This window comes from Cavia porcellus, unplaced genomic scaffold (genome assembly GCF_034190915.1).
Source record: "Cavia porcellus strain 051 isolate PalLab524CR breed Dunkin Hartley unplaced genomic scaffold, mCavPor4.1 scaffold_39, whole genome shotgun sequence".
NCBI classification, from domain to species: domain Eukaryota; kingdom Metazoa; phylum Chordata; class Mammalia; order Rodentia; family Caviidae; genus Cavia; species Cavia porcellus.
In genome coordinates this window covers 1,550,422-1,571,561 of record NW_026947522.1, presented here as the reverse complement: position 1 = coordinate 1,571,561, position 21,140 = coordinate 1,550,422, and the positions used below count along the sequence as shown (strand labels likewise).

General features: G+C 35.8%; 1 long non-coding RNA gene across 1 annotated transcript; it reads left to right on the top strand.

Moving 5' to 3' along the window:
* Window positions 1–2,745: 2,745 nt before the first annotated feature.
* On the top strand, window positions 2,746–17,087 carry LOC134474819 (uncharacterized). Its single transcript, XR_010045700.1, has 3 exons — window positions 2,746–4,285; window positions 7,309–7,459; window positions 16,921–17,087. It is a non-coding gene; the product is annotated as an uncharacterized LOC134474819 (long non-coding RNA).
* Window positions 17,088–21,140: the final 4,053 nt, after the last annotated feature.

Below are 21,140 nucleotides of genomic sequence, written 5' to 3'. Positions count from 1 at the left end.
TTAAAATTACCGATTACAACCTATGTAAGGCAGGACTGAAGGCAGGCGAGAAGACCAACACTTTCTGTGGCACACTCAGTTATCTGGCTCCAGAAATCATCAGAGGCAAAAGCTATGGTTTCAGTGTGGACTGGTGGAATCTTGGAACAGTCATGTTCGAAATGATGGTGGGAGAGCCTCCGTATCCTTTTGCAGACAGTCCCAAGAACTCTGATCTAAACACATACAAGGTATTGCAATCTATGTTAGAAAGAGAAGTCCACATTCCACATCACCTGTCTGTCGAAGCCAGAAGCATCCTCAAGGGTCTTCTGAAGAAGGAGCCAGAGGTAAGATTGGGCTGTCACCCTCAGAGAGGATTCATCGATATTAAAGAGCATCCATTCTTTAACAATCTGGACTGGAACATGATGGGAAAAAAGCAAGTGCCTCCTCCCTTTAAGCCAAGTGTTGGTACAGAATTCGGGATAGAAAACTTTGACCCTGAATTTACCAACGAACCTGTCCAGCTCACACCTGATGACAGTTACTTTGTGAACAGCATAGATGAATTTGGGCTTTGAGTACATCAATCCCCTTTTCACATAAGAAGAATGAGTCTGATTGTCACCTTCCAGTTAAGCATCTGTTTGTATATCTAATGCATGACAAAACTTGTTACCAGCTTGCATTCAACTGACACTTTTATAATTGCCTGGAAGATCATTTTAATTTCCTTTTTCTATATGAAGATGCCCTGCTTGATTTTGGTTTTTGGTTGACAAAGTTACTTTTTATGATAAGACTTAACGATGAGGCAATTTCTTTTTACCAAGTTTGTAAACACATTCTATTTGTTGCTTGGAGACATATTCCTGATTTTTTTATTTACTATACTGGAAAATAATATCTCATTATGCTTGTTTTGCTCCCAAACTATATGACCTATATATTTAGGCCCCTGATTTTGTAATATTCAGGGAAATCCAAAAACAATAGTAACAACTTTGAACAACTCTGCAGAAACCACATACATTGTAGCTCTGTCTCCTAGGTCAAACTTTAACCATCTTAAAGTATTACACCATAGATATACTTTCTAATATTTAGTGGACATCAAAACAATAATGCAAAGAAAGTATTTCTCCAAATAAGGCTAAAATCCCAAAGGAGTTCTAATGTGGACTCAGTAGGAAACATTTTAAACAAATGCCTTGTGTGAGTATTTTACATTCTGAATGCCCAGTGGCAAAGAGCAGCTCTTAAAAGCAGGATCAGAAACATATGTCTGACATGTCAGAGTTCTCTGCAAGTTCATGTTGTGTACACTGATTTTTGTTTTTAAGCAAGATCCGAGTACTACCAGAAACACAGATTCCTTGCAAATGAACATGTCAATCCTTAGAAACATTTTCTTTTGATGTTTTCCTTACTTTCAAATTTAGCTATTTGATGGAATGATAAAATATGACTCCAAGCTTGGGAAAAGTTACATTTCTAATGAAATGGGGCATCCAAATAAAGAGAGAAAGATAACTTAGTAAATGCCTACACATTTTAAGTCATCCTAAATTTAAAACTGGATAGCTTGCCTAGAATTAAACATTATCAAGCTTGTGCCATTGTAACTTATTTAGACTATGATGGTTACTTTTCAAGTCCTTTGCACAGAGATGGCACTGAAACAGAGCAATGCTGTATCTGGCAACTCTTGAAATGACAAATTGCTAACTACAAATTGTAGTAAAATAATTTGAAGAACTCTGCCCCAGAAATGAACTGTACTTCTATTTTTATTAAAATTCGTAGTTAGCAATTCATTATTTACACAGCTGCCAGATACAGCACTGATCTGTTTCAGTGCCATTTCTGTGCAAAGGACTTGAAAAGTAACCACCATTGTCTAAATAAGTTACAATGGCACAATCTTACTGAAGTTTAATTCTAGCTAAGCTATGTAGTTCTAAATTTAGGATCACATGTGTAGGCATTTACTAACATATCTTTCTATCTTCATTTGGATGCCCCGTTTCATTAGAAATATAACTTTTCCCAAGCTTGGAGTCATATTTTATCTTTCCATCAAATAGCTAAATTTGAAAAGTAAGGAAAACATCAAAAGAAAGTGTTTCTAAGGATTGACATGTTCATTTGCAAGGAATCTGTGTTTCTGGTAATACTCGGATCTTGCTTAAAAACAAAAATCAGTGTACACAACATGAACTTGCAGAGAACTCTGACCTGTCAGAAATATGTTTCTGGTCCTGCTTTTAAGAGCTGCTCTTTGCCACTGGGCATTCAGAAAGTAAAATACTCACACAAGGCATTTGTTTAAAATGTTTCCTACTGAGCCCACATTAGAATTGCTTTGGGCCTTTGGCCTTATTTTGAGAAACATTTTCTTCCCATTATTCTTTGGTCCTCCACTTAAATAATAGAAATGTTATTAATGCTATAAGCAGCAATTTCCAACCTTATGAATGCTTCTGAACAAATTTTAAACACATGACTCTTATAGATCATCTTCTCTGTTGCCCCAGTAAAGCCTTATCATTTGCACCAATGATTTATGCACAAAAGCAGAATTTTTCTTCAATGAAGTCAAACTTTATTCAGGGTGTTATGTGGTTTTTAAAATTTTTACGTAGTAAGATTTACTCTGTGTATTTTATGGGGAATTTCATTTCAAAAATTTTAACTATTCTATTTTTTTTTTTGCAATCTTTTAGTGTAATGGCACTTATTATAAAAAGTCTTCTCAAAATGTTTACCAGGAAAATAAGGCAGTTTACAATCAGAATAGTTGACCTTTTGATATTCTAAGTCATAATTTACTTTGCATAAGCCTGCGATCGGTTCTCTTTATTCATATTCAGCCTGAATTCAATTTCAAGTACCTGCTTCAGTAATGCTACAGTTACTTTATACATTTGTTTTGTCATGCAGCATGCAGCCTTGGTGGTCATGATACAACCTGTATTTGTGTACCACTTTTTTTCTCATGTTAAAAACCTTTAATTACAACATGTAATTCAAATCACAGCCATGAAAAGATTTTGCAGCCATATTGTAAAACCGCCATGGTGATCATACTGCATTTTCACTAGTTTCAATCTGGAGTAAACCTAAAGTGAAATCTGCCAGCTCCAAACCAAGACTCATGGTGACTTTCAATTGCTTTCTGCTTCACTCCTCACTCGCTGAAGATCTGCTGTATTGGACTGCTTTAAGTAATGAACAACGTGTGGATGCAATAACAACTGGACATGGTTGTATATAATATGAATCTTAAAAATTCAATACATCGTGTGTTGTAATAGACATACTTAATTCACTCATGTGAAGTAAACATTCTCTGAATTTTGGGGCCTGCAATCTTTTGTTGCTTCTGTGTGAACCATCATGGTTCCTAACTGCCGTTATGTTTTGGCCACAACTGTCTCCTAAGTCTTCAATTAATACTTGATTTAATGGAAACTCTGTGAAGCCCAGCCTCCAAGGGATTGTAACTTGGGTGAAAAATTCATGGGATAAAGTCACTGACAGCTGTGTTTCCTATGCCCTGTGAGCAGGCTACATGGATGAGATGTGCACATTTTAAGAGAGCTCTACTGCTGGACCTGAGAGGCTGGGGCCAATATTTCCATAGAAATGGAATTTCAAGACATTCAGTCCATAATGTGGGGTTTGGAGAACTATAATAGTGTTCTAGAAAAAGGTGACAAGACTGTATTTGAACAAATACGGATTTTTGTATATGAAAAAAATAAGATTACCCTGAAAAATAAGTCCTGGTGCATCTTTTGGAGCAAAATTTAAAGTAAGAGCTGGTCTTATTTTCAGGGAATAATATTTTTGAACTCTAGTTCACCCAACAGGGTCATCATGGGCAGCTGAGTTACTGCACCTGAATGAATAATATTTTCATGGTATGAGATGACCCAAGATAGCTTGGGCAGGGCATATGAATGAGTACCCTCTACAGTGGTCAAGCAAATGGCAGACGTGCAGGCCCTTTAACATCTGCTTTCTGCCACCTTCTCTCTTCCAATAGTCATGACTGATGTCTGAGTGTTCACTGTGGGAGCAGCACTTTGGGTGCAGTAACTCAGCTGTCTATGGTGACCCTATTGGTGAGCTAGAGTTTGATTCTTTTGTCCCTCAAAGGCCACCAGCTTGGTGCTACTAGGAGGTGGTGGAGCCCTCAGGAGTTGGAATCTAGTGAAAGGTCTCCAGTCACTGGGCAGAACCCCCTGAAGGGGACAGCAGGATCTCACGCCCTTCTTCTTCTCTTCCCAGCCATGAGGTGAGCAGCTTTGTTCTGCTATGTGTCACCCCACACCCTGGCCCATGATATGCTGCCAGCAGCCTATGCCAGTGGGCCAACCGGTCACAGAGTAGAACTTCCAGAATTGAACCACAATAAACATTTTGTCTTTATAAGTTGATTACTTCAAGTATTTGTTACAGTAGTAGAAAACTGAATACCAGAGTGGAGCTGTGCTATACACTATATTTCAGAGGGGAATTAACTAGAGGAACAGAGATACCAGGAGACTGACATAAATCAAATGCCTTCACGTAGAAACACAACAGGTGCTCAATGCTGAGGCTATACCGTGACTTCCGACTTCAGTGTTCCTTTGCCCAGCCCTGGGTGTTTTATGTTTTGCTTATTATATGAAGGATTTTTAAATGATTTTCATGTATAAGTGGTCCATATTTATTGTGTTATATATTTCTCAGATTACTTCTATGAAGCATGGGCTCCCCAGCTTCCAAGCCTGGGAGTCACACCAACAGCACTCCTGAGTCTCCACAGCAGATAGAAACTGTCAGTTGCCATAATTACATGATTCAATGTCTAATGATAAGTTTCTTCCTATATGCCAACAGGAAATATATATACACATACATGTATGTAATTTATACACATTCAGAGGCATTCATAGAAACCTGTTCACACAGAGACAAAGCAGATATATATCTACTATACAGAAATTTATTAGAGAAATCCCTGATTAACATGGCTAGGATAGAGAACAGGGCACCCTCATTAGAAAAAAAGAGAACTGACCATGAGTGCATGGTGATATCAAAGAAAAACAAGCTTCCCTGTGGTAAGCTCCTAGAATTTTGAAGTTATTACAGAAGATAGTGCATTCTGATCAAACTGTCAAAGCAACTACAGAAATATACCTGTCGGGAAATACCACTCAGGAAAAATGCATATAAATTTTATTAATATAAATTTATAATTATAATATTTAATAATAATAATTACTTGATTCATAGTAAATGAAAGAAATATGTTTCTCTTACTCTTAAAATTTCATGTGTTCATTGTAAAATTCAAGTGTGAGTTATTTGATAATGTGAATTTAAAGAAAGTTGAATATCCAAAATAAAAAGAGAAGTAATTTTGTTGTTAAATAAAAATGAACTACAGTTGATATGAGATTATTTTATGTTAAAAGGGCTTATCTAGTTTACATGTGTTTCATGGAAGATCTTTTAAATTTTGTAAAAAGTTTGTTCAGGATTCGTATAAAGCAAATGCTATTATAAAATTGTTTTGACTTGGGGGAGTGTGGGGAGGGGAAGATAAATGCCTGTGTGTAGCTGAAAATGTGACCCCCACCACCCCCAAGCCAGTAACTTCAGTCTCTTAGTCACCCTGGTAATAGTTCCTGTTGCAGTTCTGATTGCTTCTATCCACTAGAAACAGCTGGCTACTGTAATGCACAGCTGGCCACTGTGGGGCATACTGTAAGAACCAAAGACAGCCAAGTACTCTGTGTTTGGACTTTCCCTTTGCAATCCCATAAAATCCTCTCTCCTTGAGCCTTCGGGGTCTGATACTCTCGGAATGATCCTGATCAGTGCTCGGCCATGTAGAATAAATCTGCCTCCAAATCCTAGGTGTCCTTTTGGTGTTTCTGCTTAATGTTGCACAACTCATCTCAGAAACAATTTGCAAATATATCTTTCAAATTATTAATATTAGTTTTTTAAATATTTTCCTGAAACATCATCTTAGATTATATAATCTAAGTTAGTATTCATTTTATAAAAAGAAAGTAAAAATATGTTCAAATTCATATTGGCAGAGATTTAAGTTTTCTTTACAAGAAATTATTTTTTCTAAATTTCTAATGTTTAGCAAATTAATGTTAATTTTAGATATTATACTGAATATTATACATGATATAAGAAATATATAGATTATATATAATAGATTATTATGCAATCATAATAATATATAAATGTAGATTATTATATATAATCATAAACTGAAAAATTGATTTTGCTAATCTGAGAACTTTACAGATAAATATTTCTGGAAATTTCTCTCATTTAAAGGGATTATTTTGAAATTTGATATATTTATATGAGCAATAGAACTGCACTGAAAACTTTGATGCACTAATTTTATCATATTATTGTCTGACCATACTCATATAAAATAATTATTATGGTGCAATAAAAAGTCATTTAGTCAGTAATATTACAACATTCCCTTATGAATATATTTTATGTATATTTGTGCTACATAAAATCATATAAATTTATTTTCCAGATCTATGTCACCCATCTCTTATCATTTTAAGAAGTTCAGATCTATGCTGTCTCCATTCAACTTCTTTATACAACCTCAGAAGTTAGCCTACCTTCACCAAAAAAGTGAAAGGAAATTGAATAAACATTACTGTACGTCATATTATCAGAGGTGTAGACATATAATTAAAGTATTGGAAATTACCTTGTAAAATAGTTCTAGCATTTTTTAAGTTTAGAATCTTTAAAATTGTGTTTTGGAAATATTACTTCACTTTTTTCTGTGTTCGACAAATATATATCATAAGATAGGCCCAATGTTTCCCATATTTATCTCTGGTGCTTTCATTTTTATTTCCATTGAACTGGAATATTTGTTTTAAAACACTACATTTATTTTAGCTGCATTGTACACCCACTAAATAAGTGCATGTGATAGGACAGTGGTAAACACTAGGGTTTGGACTTCTATGCATTTCTCCAGGATGATATTCAATACATTCCAGTTGAAGGGAAAACTTCTGGAAAGTTCAGACCTACATGCCAGAAAGTAATAGTGTAAGAATTCTCACCAGTGAATCTTTGGCAGATAATGCAACCCAACATAACAAGGACAGAGACCTGCTAGAAATTTATGCCTTAAAAGACCCCCAAAGTCAGTGAAGAAAAACATTTGTTTGCTTTTTACTTCACTGATACATGTTTCAAATTTGTACCCATATATGATGTATTTTAATTCTTCTTTACCCAATCCTCTGTTCTCTGTTCAAGAGAGAACAGGCCCAGCTGCAGGCGTGCATGCCAGTGCAGGCGGCACCAGCAAGAACAGACTGGGAAACGGGTGCGCACTCCTGCAGGCAGGACCTGTGGCGGGAGCAGGCTGAAGCAGGAGGGAGAATATGAAGCAGCCGCTGGTCATCAGGTGAGCATTATTACGTCCTACCACAGACAGGAAGAACAGAAGTGGGTGGGAGCATTTTATATCAAAGAGCTCTAGGAGAAAGCAGGAAACAAAAGACCTGCCCCAGTTCCTACACCCAGAAGCCAAGGTCATGCTCATAGGCTGCCGCACAAGCCCCACTTGAATGGAGTGCGCATTGCTGGATTCTGACTTGGAAACTGCCAGAGAACTATGGACACGAGGGCAATTTTCCTACTTTTATTTTCTTCTGTCTGGCTGTTTGTTCTCTGGTTGGTTTTGCCTGTTTTGTTTGTGGCTGTGTTACTTTGCCTTTATTTTGTCTTTTTCTTTTCTTTCAGCTTTCCTTTTTTTTTTTTTTTCACCATGTTTTTTTTTTTTCTATTCATCTTATTTCTCTTTTCCTCAACTATCTCCTGATTTGGTAGCTTCATACGAATGAATATTGTTTCTTGTCTTTCTGGTTTACTTCAATACCCCTTCACTTGCAGTTTCATTTTCTTGTCTCCTGTGTCCTCCAGTTTCCCAAAATTTCAATTATTATCCTTAAACCCCAGCCTTGCTTCTACTCTATTTGAATGTTTTCATCTCTCTGTCTTGTCCTTTATCTCTGTAAATTCTTCTCTCTTCCCACACAAGGTAAAATCACTCCATTTAGGGGGAAATCATTGCATACAAGTTCCTGATATATATTGCATTTTGTCATATAACTGTAAACTTTGCTCCTTGTTAAAGGTATCAGGTTGACAGTTACAGTTTTTCAGTAGATAGCCTGTACTTGATGCTACTATTATTGACAACTGTACTACGTTAGGCAGGATTTCATATATGTTATGTTTTTGTCCCTTGTATGATATTAAGGTGATTGTATGAGATCACAGTCACATTCATTGTTCAGGACCAAAGGATTGGGTGCCAAGCCAAATAGATAACAATTTTTCATCCTTAATCAATTGGGAAAATAGGTTTTTGGGATAGACAAAAGACATTTCCTAGGGAGTCCTAAATATTACTGATAAAGATGCCTACCATAAGAAACCAGCAAGCAAAACACAGAAAACAAAATAAAGTAAAAGGAGAAGATGAAAATATGCAGAAGCAAAATGCAACCCCAGACCCCCCAGCCCACCCATGACAAGCCCAGAGCACAGTGAGATAAAGAAAATCAAAAGCGAAGCATTGAAATTTTCCAAAATGATAGCAAAAGAGTGAAAAAAAAATGGAAGAGATCATAGAAAAAATCTCTCAAGTACACAGATAAATGGTGATCAAAATGAAAGACATTAAAGCAGACACAGATTTTTTAAAAGGACAGGACTTTGGAAACTGTGAATGCCCAATGTAGAAAAGAAATGGAATCCTTGAAACATAATCAAATAGCAATTCAGATTGAAATCACCGCTGAAAGTATACGCAACAGATCAAAAATCTCTAAGGATGGAATATCAGATCTAGAGTACAGGATTGGGGCTAGTGACTATGAAAAGAAAGATTCCTTAAATATTTTAAGAGATCATAAAAAATCCAATATTTGCTAGAGGAAGCAAAGAAGACCATCATAAGTTTGAATGGAATCAATGAAAAAGCTGGAGATGACACAAAGGCCATAAAAGTTTTCTTCACAGAATTAATGGAAGAAAACTTCCCAAACAGGATAAAGAATTTGACATGTACATAAAATGGAGTTTATAGAACTCCACACATCCAGGACGAAAGGTATGTCTATAAACCTATCTTCCTCAGGATAGTATGTATAAGCATCCATGTGTTTTGAGTAGATGACTACAGTGGCAAAGTAGGCATAGTAACTAGGACAAGTAAGATATTTTCACTGAAAAATCATATCTAAATTTAGCTAATCTGGAGTTCTAAAATCTTAACTCTGGACATATGTAAAAACACTAATAAGATTATCTACTGAGTTAAACAGACATATTTTCTTGTTCGCTATTAAGGCTTTCAAAAAACCTGCTATATTAGAATACAATTAGGGTTCAAATTTTAACATAGAGACATATGCTTATGTTTATACATATGAATACAGAAAGATATACACATATGTGTATATACACCCATATACATGGATATATAAAACTACTCACCTAAAACAGTAATCCAAGTAAGACCTTAGTACTAGTTTTAAAACCAAACTATTAAACACAGGAAAGAAATACAAGAGAATTATCAGTTCAGTGCCTGTCCTTGTTATTCTTATGAGTGTTGGGTACCTGAGAGTGAATTTATTTGCTGAAATCGTCCTTGATGCCTGCACATAATGGCAGATTATCATTTTTTCCTAGGTGACATGAACAACAATCTTTACACCTCTTCTGCTCTAAACTTTCTTTAGTATAATTGTAATATGAATAACTCATATTTATGGATTGTGTTGAACAGGAAAGCTTTTAACCAGGCAATTATAAAGCTAAAAATATAAAATTTCCCTATTCATCAATATTTCTTATATAATGCAACAGAAGCAACGTCAGGACCCAGGACTCCTTGGATTAAGTCTAATAGGATAGAAACCAGCATAGTTGTCAATGTTGAGTTACATAGTTACTATATTATACATTAAAATTGATTATAAATAAAATGAATAATTGCAAAAAATAGATGAGATAGTCTAACAAATGAAGCAGAAGACACATTGTTGGGAAAAAAAACAGATGTGCAATCAGAATGAAATGGTAATAAAAGAGAAACAGTCATCATACAATGTAAAATAGAGTATAGGAAGAAAGGCAGTAGCTTTTATGCATTTTTGGTAGGATATCCCAGTGAGAGGATACACTGGTATGTGTGTTACAAATAAAACAGAAATTTGCAAAAGTTTAATGCTGAGTTTTAAGATGAAATGATAAAGTAGGAAGAGTTATGTAGCACCTACATTTATTTTAGACACACATGTTAACTTACTGTATTTGTAAAATTCTATAAACTATTTTTACATGTGTTTAGACCCTCATATTTATACATATAGTAAAACTATAAAAATGAAACAAATAATTAGAAGTTCAAAGTTTAAGAAATGTCTTTGTCTCAGGTGGAAAGATTATACTCTGGCAGTATTAAATATTTCTAGATTCATTTAAACATTTTGCAATGCACAAATGTATTGAAACATCACAAAGCACCACATTACAATGCACAACTTTTATTTTTTGTTCATCAGTTAAAATTAATTTACAAATTTACACTTTTTAAATAGTCATGTAAGTTATAGCAAAGTGTTTTGCCAATTTAGTCACAGATGTAGGTACATACATTTCAGTATGGTTAGTAATTTTATTTGCACCTATTAAATAATTCATACTTTCCAATTAAATAAAATGATTCCAAAATTTACATATTAATAAAAGTATATTGAGTAACAAAAGTACAATTTCCTGCAGTCACTTAAATTTTTCTCTAGTTATCAAATAAGCTGACATGAACAATACTATATTGTGACTTTCAAAATGACCTTCATTGATTATTTTCATATAACACAGCCAAAAGTTTATGAAAAATTTTCTCTAGGGAAGTTAACTTCTCAATTCATATTGCCAATGAATGTGCTTTGGCAGAAAATTTGCCAAAAATGACATTTACTTTTCGGGAAATTATGATATCACTTAATAGAATCTTGGAGTATATAGCACTCAGACAACTGTCAAATCGGTCCTCGGCCTTGAGAGATCTGAATGTTCATTAGCAGAAGGGTTATATATTAACTGAAACTTAGCTATTCATTTCAAGATGCTGAATTAAGTATAGAGAGAATGATGAATCATTCTTATTAAAGGTGGCACAATGTTCAAGGTAATATGAATGCTACAAGCCCATAGCTACCTAAATCATTTTGCCAAATAACTGGATTTAAAAATGGTTTACAATTTTGTGAGATACCAATTTCTCTTTTGGAGTTCAGACACCTTTTCAAGAATTAGATCCTTCAATACAAGTATATCTAAAATTTAAGAAACTCTTAGAAAAGAAAGTTAGTTAAATTCATTCTTATATCTTTCCAAGTGAAAGGAAACAGCTAAACAGTAATTTAAAATATGTTGCAAAATATTTCAGTATAAGAATCAGGACATTAATAATCCTACTAAATTTTAGAAATAAGGTTTTTGCTTTTTATTATAATGTTAACTTTGGCAAGGTTTGGGAGGCCTGATTTTTCTGTATTCACATATATAACATACCAAATTGCTAAGCAGTCTATTTGAGATGAAAAAAAAAGTAATATTCATAATGTCAAGAAGAAATACTTAATTACTACATTTTTACTGCTTTCTTAATACGTTACTTGTATTTGGAACATCAGTTACCTCAATTGGCAAATATGTAATTGTGACTTTTGGTTTGTTTTTCCCTCGCTTTTAGAAAGAATATATTTTTCAAAAGTAGCCATAGTCTTTGTTTGTTTTTATAATCAATCCATATTATATCAAAATAATACATTTCAATAAATACTGGTGGGATAAGTGATTTAATGAATGAATGAAACAAGACACAGCTAGCTCCTATAATTAATGTTATTTTGTTATGCAAATATATTAGAAGAAATGAGACACAATATGACAAATAGTTGAAAGGTAAAGAAAATAGACTTTAAATTCTGGGAGAGTGGGGTTATGAGTGTGAATAATTCTTAGTAATTTCATGGCATTGGAATCCATAGAAAGCTTATGCACAGAGCTTTAAAATAAAATTAAAACAGAACCACCAATTGATATTGGAACTTGAACGTTGAAAATAATATCAACCGTTTTGCTAGATCTAAAATTTCCCAGAAAGTCTCATGTGTTCAAACTTTGTGTTTTGAAAGGTGCCTGGATCATCAGGGCACTACACCCATCAAGGGATTCACCAACTGTGAATTTAGCAGTTGAGTGTGCTCTTTAGAGTCTGGCTAGAGGCAGGTACCTGGGCCTTGACCTGGAGGCAACTAGGACTGTCTGGTCCCTATTCACTGTGTGAATTCTGACCACCGTAACATGAGCTGATTTCCTCCCATTGTTAGGGCCGACACCGCAGGGAAAGAGACCCCAAGGACTCAACTCTTGGTGAGGGAAAAAAGTTTATTTCCATGCGCATGGGGTCCCCCAGGCAAACAAGTGCGGAGGGCCCCGAAGGGGAATTGTGTAGGGTTTTTAAGGGCGCAGGGAGGCAGGCGAATTTACAGAAGCAGATTGTATTGGTTAATTTTGAGCAGCATAGGATTTGGCAGAAATTGATTGGAGGGGTTTGGGGTTGAGTAACCATGGAGACTGGGGGTCCTAGCCCAGTCACTATGTGCCCAGAACAGAACAGTTACTTGTCTTACTTATCTCATTGAGACAGAACAACCTTGCAGGTGCATTCTTTCTTTTTTTTCTCTGCTCTGATAGCTCTGGGGAGTTAGGCATTTCTTTCTGCTCTGCTCTGATAGCTCTGGGGAGTTAGGGAGTTAACCCTTTTATTCCCCCGCTCTGGGGAGTTAGGGAGTGAAACATTCTTTGCTGCTTTTTATAACTCGGGGAGGGGGTTATAGCAGGGGGGTCAACTCTCACACCATCAGGCCTTTCCATCATGCCATTTCTCTCTTGCAGACAGTGAAATGTTAGCCTCAATAAATCTTTTGTCCTTAAGGTTCTGGGTATTGAATATTTTGTCCCTGCAAGAAAGAAAGTCACCAAAATAGATTTTTATAAACAAAGCGGGATCGTTTCTGTAAATGTATCTGACTTACTGGCTTCCACTTGTTTGGAAGACATTCTTGGGAGTAGTTTGAAAATCTGGCAGAAAAATCTAGAATACTGTTTGCCAAGGTAGGTGTGAAATTCTGATCAGAGCTTGAAGAACAGAATACTGATAGAAATGCATACAGTAAAGCTAGTCTCAGGAAGTTTCAGTTAGGAATACGAACTCCATTGGCTGTTGGACTCCTGATCATCGGTGTCATACTCTGGCAAAAAATCAAATGAAATCTTTATCTAAAGCATGAGACTGTGCAGAAGGTTAAGATTAAGTATGATGGATTTAGAAGGCTGAGGAAATTTCAAGGCGGCCCAATAGTTCATCTATAGTTAGGGATGCTTGCTGTTTCTAGCAAGATGTATTATGAAAATGAGAAAAAAAATGACAGTTAAATTATTTTTAAAATTTGCAGTTTCATCAGAAATATAGCATGGGAAAGTTGGCAGAAAGGAGAGCACAGATGTTTAAAAGAGCCAAATTCTTTGCATCAGGAAAATAGGGAAATTATATGAGGAACATTTCATAAATTAAGCATACTTTACCCATCAGAAGACTAAAAGTCCAAAAATGAAAGAGTTTGATTTGGAACTAGAGCCCTGGAGAGCCAAGTTCATTCAGTGCTATCCAGGAAAGCATTTCCTGTAGTTTAGGCATCAGATGTCTTTGTATCCGTGATCCAAGAGAAACTGGAAACTGGTAGATCTGACCACAGACCTCCGCATTTTCCACATGGTGCTGGTTTTATGGGAAAGAAGAAGGTAAGAGCTGTGTGTCTTCTACCCAGATTTCACAAGATGGTAGGTCAAGCAGGGTGGCCCTGAAAGTAATGCTTTAAGCTGTAAAGAAGAAGCCAAAAGTGTAATGGAGGCTTGAGGAAGCTGAAGATGCCGAGTCTGAGGAACACCTAGTCAGAAAAGCTGCAGGTAGTTAGCAGAACCACCCCAATAAAGGCCAGGGGGGCTTCAATAGGCAAATTCACATGGACCGGGTTTCACAAAAACTTTGGTTCTCATATGTTTCACAACTTTCCCTGAGTGCTGGACACAGTGCTATAGAATTTAATGCTCACTATGCTGGGCTCCATTCTCACTTTGATCCAGTCTACATAACTCTCTGTATCTTATTTCAGTCTTTTGGAATAGAAGGTTTATGATGTGCCATTATATGTTGGTAGTATTTTAAATATTTTTAACAGTGGCTCATGGCTAAGAGTATGCCTTCAGTCTCAAAGGAAATTTTAGACTAGGACTTTTCCTAAAAGTAGTTCTTGAACTTTTAAAACCCTGGTGAGTTTTGGTGATTTGGTAAGTATATTTTACACTGAGATGATAAATCTTTTCAGGACCAGAACAGAATTGTAAGATTTACTTAAAACCTCCCCTAAATCTCAGGTGGGATAGTGAAGGTGAGTAGACCATGGCATCACTATGTTCATCACTGAATTCATCCTCTAATGAGTTTAGCAACTGCATGTGCTGTTAGAAGTGTAACCTGGCTAGGAGCAGGATTATGTGGGCATAAACTGAAAAGTACCATCATTCTCTGGCTTTTCTTTGCATTTTCTCCCTTTTGGTTACCATGACATGAGAAGCCTTTTCTTCCCAGGTCCTCCACCACCAGGCCTTTGTCTCAGAGCCAGTCAGCATGAACCAAAAGAGTAAGTGTTCTGCTCTTCAAATTGCAAATGTCAGGTGTTTCACCCCTGTGAACAGAAAAGAAACTAAAACACCAAAAATGTTTTCAAGGAGGAAAATCAAGATAACATTTCGCTTAATAATAATAAATAGCAAGAACTACAATAGTAGTTGTATAATTAATAATACTAGTTCTATAATATTGGTTGTTGGAGTGTTTCAGCCTATTCTTAACATGCATTTCAGTTTATTGATAACATCACCTAGTTATTCTATATGGAAAACTGTCTCATCTGATTCTTTGCTTTTGAGTCACCGAAACTATCTCAGAACTCCATTTTATTATTTATAAACTATTTATATTCAAATTTCTCCCTTTGAGAAACACTGAAATTAGAGTCAATGGGACTGAAAGCTGTAATTGATTAAATATGATATTGCACTCTAAAATTCAATTACAGAAACCCTAAACCCAGAGCACCTCTGGGGGGTGCTCACTCACCCTTTTTGTGTTGCCACATTGTTCAAGAATACAGAGCACACATGAAGGAAGCTAGAAATGGGAGTTAATTTGTCAAAACCTGCAGTCCTTGACTGCAGAAAAGGATTTTTATGGATTTAAAAATGAAACCAAACTGCTCCCTAAGTCTCAAAGAAAAAAATAAAAGAAAGCAGAGGCAGGTTTCCCTGAGAAGTCCACCTTGACCCCTCCTCAGCTGCCAGAGTCCCTGCCAGCACCTACAGCATCACTCCCCACTCCCAACTCACCTCCTTCCAGCCCTGCACCAGTTCCAGTCAGCCGCTGCCCACACTCAGCCACAGAGGTCCTCTCTCCAGAGCCTTCTGTTTCCTACACTGATCAGATAGCATCATTTAATGCTTACCCACAACAGCTGCAGCAATTCCTTCTGAGTTCTACATTTTGACCTAGAAATATAGGGCTGTGAGCCCTGATGAATGAGTTACCATGATATTTCCCAAAGGTCACTTTACCTTAGAAATAGCCCGATCAAGAACATCTCAGACATCAAAAAGGGACAAAAAAGCTAATCAACTACCATCACCCAGAAACCTGATTAAAGCATATGATGTCCATAAGAAAATTCAGCCTGATAGACAGTCACACCCTCTGGTTTCAGGCTATTGACACCAGAAAAATGTTCGTTCCATATGCAAGACAAAGAAACCTGACTCTCCAGCCCCCCTCAGCCTGAACCTCTTCTCTCCATGCTGGGGCTGGATAAAGAGGACAAACTGAGCTCTATCAAATTGGGCCCCTGAGAACCTGCAGTCACTGTAGAAGTTGGGACAAACCTGTGCCTCCTGATAGACAATGGAACAGAACCCTCTTACCCTCCGAAGTTCCCTCTGTCAAAAGTTACCATTTGGGGCAACTGGGACACTTATCTCTCACTCTTTCTGTGAGGCACTAACTTACAGCTTGGAAGGACACCTCACCAACATCAGTTCCTGTCTGAGAAGAGGCTTGCTCTTCAAATTAGAAGGGACCATCCCTTTTACACCTAGTCAGTCAGCCTCCCTGTCACTTGATCCCTGAGAGGAACACAATGCCTGCATGAGAAAATAACTGCTGTACTATAGTACAGCAATAGTACAATAGTACAATAGTACAGCCATCACTTTGCACTCTGTGTTTCCCAACCCATACACTTTACTTGCACTGCCCTAGTTCACTTGGACTCAATTGTCCTATGGAATTAAGGACTCTCCCATTACTTGGGGGGCTGGGGAGCCTGAGGACAGATTTGGGCAAGCCACCAACACCTTTCCTCTGAGACAGCCTATTTCTCTGTTTCCTTCAGCTCTGTTATGGTCTCCTGGGCAAACACTGTAGACTGTCAAATTGCTAAAATAGGCCTCTCCTGTGTGTAAGGCCCGGTCGGAATCTCTGAGCTAACAATGCTACAGCAGTTGGCCTCCATATGCACTGCCTCAGACTTTTGCCACCTGCTGTCTGCTGGCATAGCTGTCAGGACCTAAAGAATATCTCCTGCCTTTGATTTGCTCCTGTCAGCCAGTTCATGTTTGTTTTAAAATGGAAAGACCCACCCAGCATCAAAAATTATGTGTCCTCTTTTTCAGAAGCCCTCACAGATGACCTTGTTGATTTCCCATCACAACGTATTGCAGCACTTCTGACTGATGACTTCCAAGCTGCCTGCTGGAAAGACTGAAAAGCTCTGCACAATGTCTTGCACAAACTGACTACAAGAAAAAAATCCACAAATTTCTTAGAGCTTCTGCATCCTATAAAATGTGGACCCTTGAGTTCACTTAAACAATGATGCTTACTCAGGGCTGCCTACTCCTTTTTTATCTTCATGCTCTAATAGCTGCTGTCCTTGCGATTAAGAAACCTGACAAGCTCATCTTAGTCCAAGCCCTCACTGTCCAGGTGCCTCATGCTGTACTGGACATCCCAGTCCTGACATGTGTCTGCCCACCACGCTTGGCCCACCAGATTGTGCCTAAAATCTGACTCCCCCTGATGGATGCTGAGGAGACCCTACTTATGAATGAATGCAAGTGGCTCTGTCACGACAAGTTAGAGATGCTGTAGTCACCTTGGATGAAGTTATTTTGGCCAAAACTCTCCTACTACTGCTTCCTGCTGCTGTTTGGAAACCTGCTACCAAAATATTACATGAAACTCCACTAGAATGTACAATCTTATGTCTTATTGTATCCTCTAAAATAAATTTCACAAAGTGAATGAAACATAATGAAGAAATGTTCAGATAAAACAGAAAATAAAATGAAATAGTGTTTAAACTGTTTACTTCGTTATACACAGTTGTGCCTCTGCTTTGTACATAAGACACACAGACGCTTTGCTTTTCCTATTCTCACAGGCATTTTCACATCTTGAAAACATGGTTCTGTTTGCATGCCTGCCTCCCAATCCTTCTTACCTTTTTGGACCACGGAAATCTAATTGAAATATTCTCATCCCTCATTTCAGTGTTTTATTTTTGCATACTCTGTACTAAATTGTCTGACTGCAAATCCATTCTTTGCTGTGGCCTGTGTCGCATCCTCTTATTCTTGCTGATAAGTATTCAATTAATGCATAGGAATGAATAATATTGAACTGTTCTTACTGATATTTTTAGTTATCAAAATCGTTTAAATACATTAAAATACATATCAAAACCTTCATTCTTTGAAAACTAGTTTTATAACACCTTTGTTGTGTTTTTCATGTGCTGTTAGCTTTATGAGCAAATTCATAAGCAATAATGTTTGTGTTACAGTGTCTGCAGTGGTGGGAAAACTGACAGCAAATCGTGAAAGACTCCTTCCATCACACACTTGCATTTCACAATGAGCAACTGAAACGGTTAATATTCGGAACTGTAATTACAGGATTATTAGCTAGAAGTAAAGTAAACCTTGATTAAAAGAAGCTTGGACTATGTATTCCTCTAATGATTCTCCCACCTATAATATACAGGGGCTACAACTGTGTCAGTTCTTGCCAACATATTACAGGGACATAATTACATTGGCTTGTAGCTGTTATAGTGCATGTGAATGGATCTGTTTGGGAGTCTAATTTGCAGTTCCTTTATGCTTAATAATATTGAGCATATTTTTATGTCCGTATTTCCTTTATGACTGATAGTACTGAGCATATTTTATGCACAATTTCTGTACATGGTCCTAATTAGGCTGGTTTATATGAGTTTTTTTTTTCTGTAGTTTTGAAGGAGTATGTTATATTTGAAGAAAAAATTCTTCAATGGTTATAAAACTTGCAAATATTTTTAATGTATTATTTTCATAGTTTATTAGGTATGTATTTTAAACAAATACATTTTATATGGATGATTTGAATTTATTTTTAAAATGATTATTGCTTACTAGATACCACAAAATTAAAATCATGTTTTTTATTATAAAATATTTGTATTACTTTTACATTTATTTATATTTTAAATTATTTGCAATGTGCAGAATTAGAAAGGTATCCTTTCATTTTTCTGGTAAAAATGTTTGTCAATTTCAGTTATTTAAAAGATTACCTTAAGTAACTTAAATTGGGAAGATGGCATCAATTAAATAATACATAAAAATGCAAAGAAACATTTTGATATAGAACTAATTTTGCACTATTTTAAAACTTTCTATTGATATATTAGTTTTATACCAGTACCAACATTCTACTGATCATATTACCTTTACAGAAAAACTAGATAACAGTTTTTAAAAATGTCTTTCAATTTTGTCTATCTTGCATCTTTGACACTGATATTATAATAAATATTTAGAAACTATCTGGGTAGTTTATTAAAATTTCATATATTTTTAATGAAACTGAATTAATTTATGTCTATTTAAAATAAAGTGCTGCACATGATACTTTTGAATACAGAAAATATCCATATTAAAAATTAGATACACATTGTATTGTATACTAGTGCCTTTATCCATAGGAATATATTGCAATGTCCCTTATGTATGTGTGAAACTATGGAAAATCCTAGAACCTGTATACAGTGTTGTATTCTGTGTGCAGATCTGTAGCAAAGTTTAAGCTATAAGCACATTGAGAAATTAACATTTTCTCACTTACTATGGATTTTAGCAATCTCAATGTAAGGTTACTTTGCTTTCTCTAAGGAAAGAACTTATTGAGTCAAAAACTTTCACCTTTTTCCTTAAAGAAAACACTATGTCTTCTTTCAGGCATACCCAAATTGCCAACATAACTAATACTGTGTTTTGCACTTTTGCTGAGTTAACATAAAAGTCACTGGACCGCAAGAATGCAGTGCCATGATAATCTGAAAACCAAGATTTCTACTGTTACTGATTTAGCATGTACAATGTGGAAATGATTGAGAAAGCAACAGTTAATGTTCGAAGCAGGATAGAGAGGAATGGAAATAGATTTCATTGTAGTACTGTAAAGGGTGTAAAATTTAACCCTTACAAATGATTTATTTTTGTATAATTCCACAAATTACAGACACAAAGCCTGTAGCTAACTGAAAGTGTGGAAAGCAAAACCACAAATAAGAGGTGCTACAGTTTTTATCTTCAGTGCTTAAGTGTTGAAGGCTTGGTCTCAAGTTTGAGACCATACTTACAAGCGAAATGAATCAACCTGTCATGTATAAATACCATACAGTCTTCTTAGTGTAAGAAATGATAAGAATATATCAAAGTGTATGGTAATCATTATTCCCCATTATATTGCTTTGAAGCCTTATAATGTTTTCATTCATGATGGAATGGTTTTATTCTGGTTGTTTCATTTGGTCTGTGATGGTATGAACAGCTATTTTGATGAAAAGACATTATCATAGCTAGTGCTGATTTAATATCATTCTACCATGCTTTTGTTCTTCTGTCTCCATTGGTTTTATCACGTTATATTTCATTGGATTTTGTTAGGTGTGATAGTATAAACAAAAATTTTATGGACAAGGAGATAATATAGTAATCCTTGTTTGTTTTCTGTTAGTTGGTTCTGAATACCCTGTAATACTTTCAGTCTCTTGAATGATTTTATACTATTTTGTTAGGTTTGATACTGTAGTGTATGAAAGTATATTCAAATATTTCAATAAAAGAAACACTATGGTAGCTACTGTTATATCGAGTTGTCTTGCGGTGAAACTGTGTTGATTAAATTGTTCTGTTCTGACCTGTTTTGCTATGTTCTCTTTTGTCTTAATCTTTTTAAAATTAAAAAAAAGTGTGTTGAAGACTTGGTAGAAGAGAGTGAAACCTCTGATAGGTGGAACCTGGTTGGAGGTACTTAGGCCATTAGAACCAAAGCTCTGCAGAGGATCATGAAATTCAGTGTATTCCCTTCCCTCTACTCTTTCTTAGCCATGAGGTTAGAAGTTTTGCTTCACTGCACATACTGTGTCACTGCAAGTCAACAGTCCCAGAGACTGGAATCTCTCAAATTTAACCAGCACAAAGCTTTTCTTTTGTAATTATGTTTTTTTTTTTGTAATAATGGAAGGTTTAGTCACACAAAGAGAACTACTGCACATTTGAAAGGACTTGTAGTACTTTTATTATTAAACTCACTACAAACTGCATTTCGGTTATTCTAAGTGATACTTAAATTAACTATAATTTTCCAATTTATTTTCTAAACATTTGAAGATAATTTTGATGAAGTATATTGATCTTATACTTGAAAATTGCTGAATTCACTTATTAATTTCATTACTGTAGGCAATATTATTCAGAAATTTCTGCATAAAAGTTAAATAAGTAGGAAATTGATGTGTAATGACTAAAATCTTGGTGTTTTCTTTCTGCCTTATTGTATAAGCAAA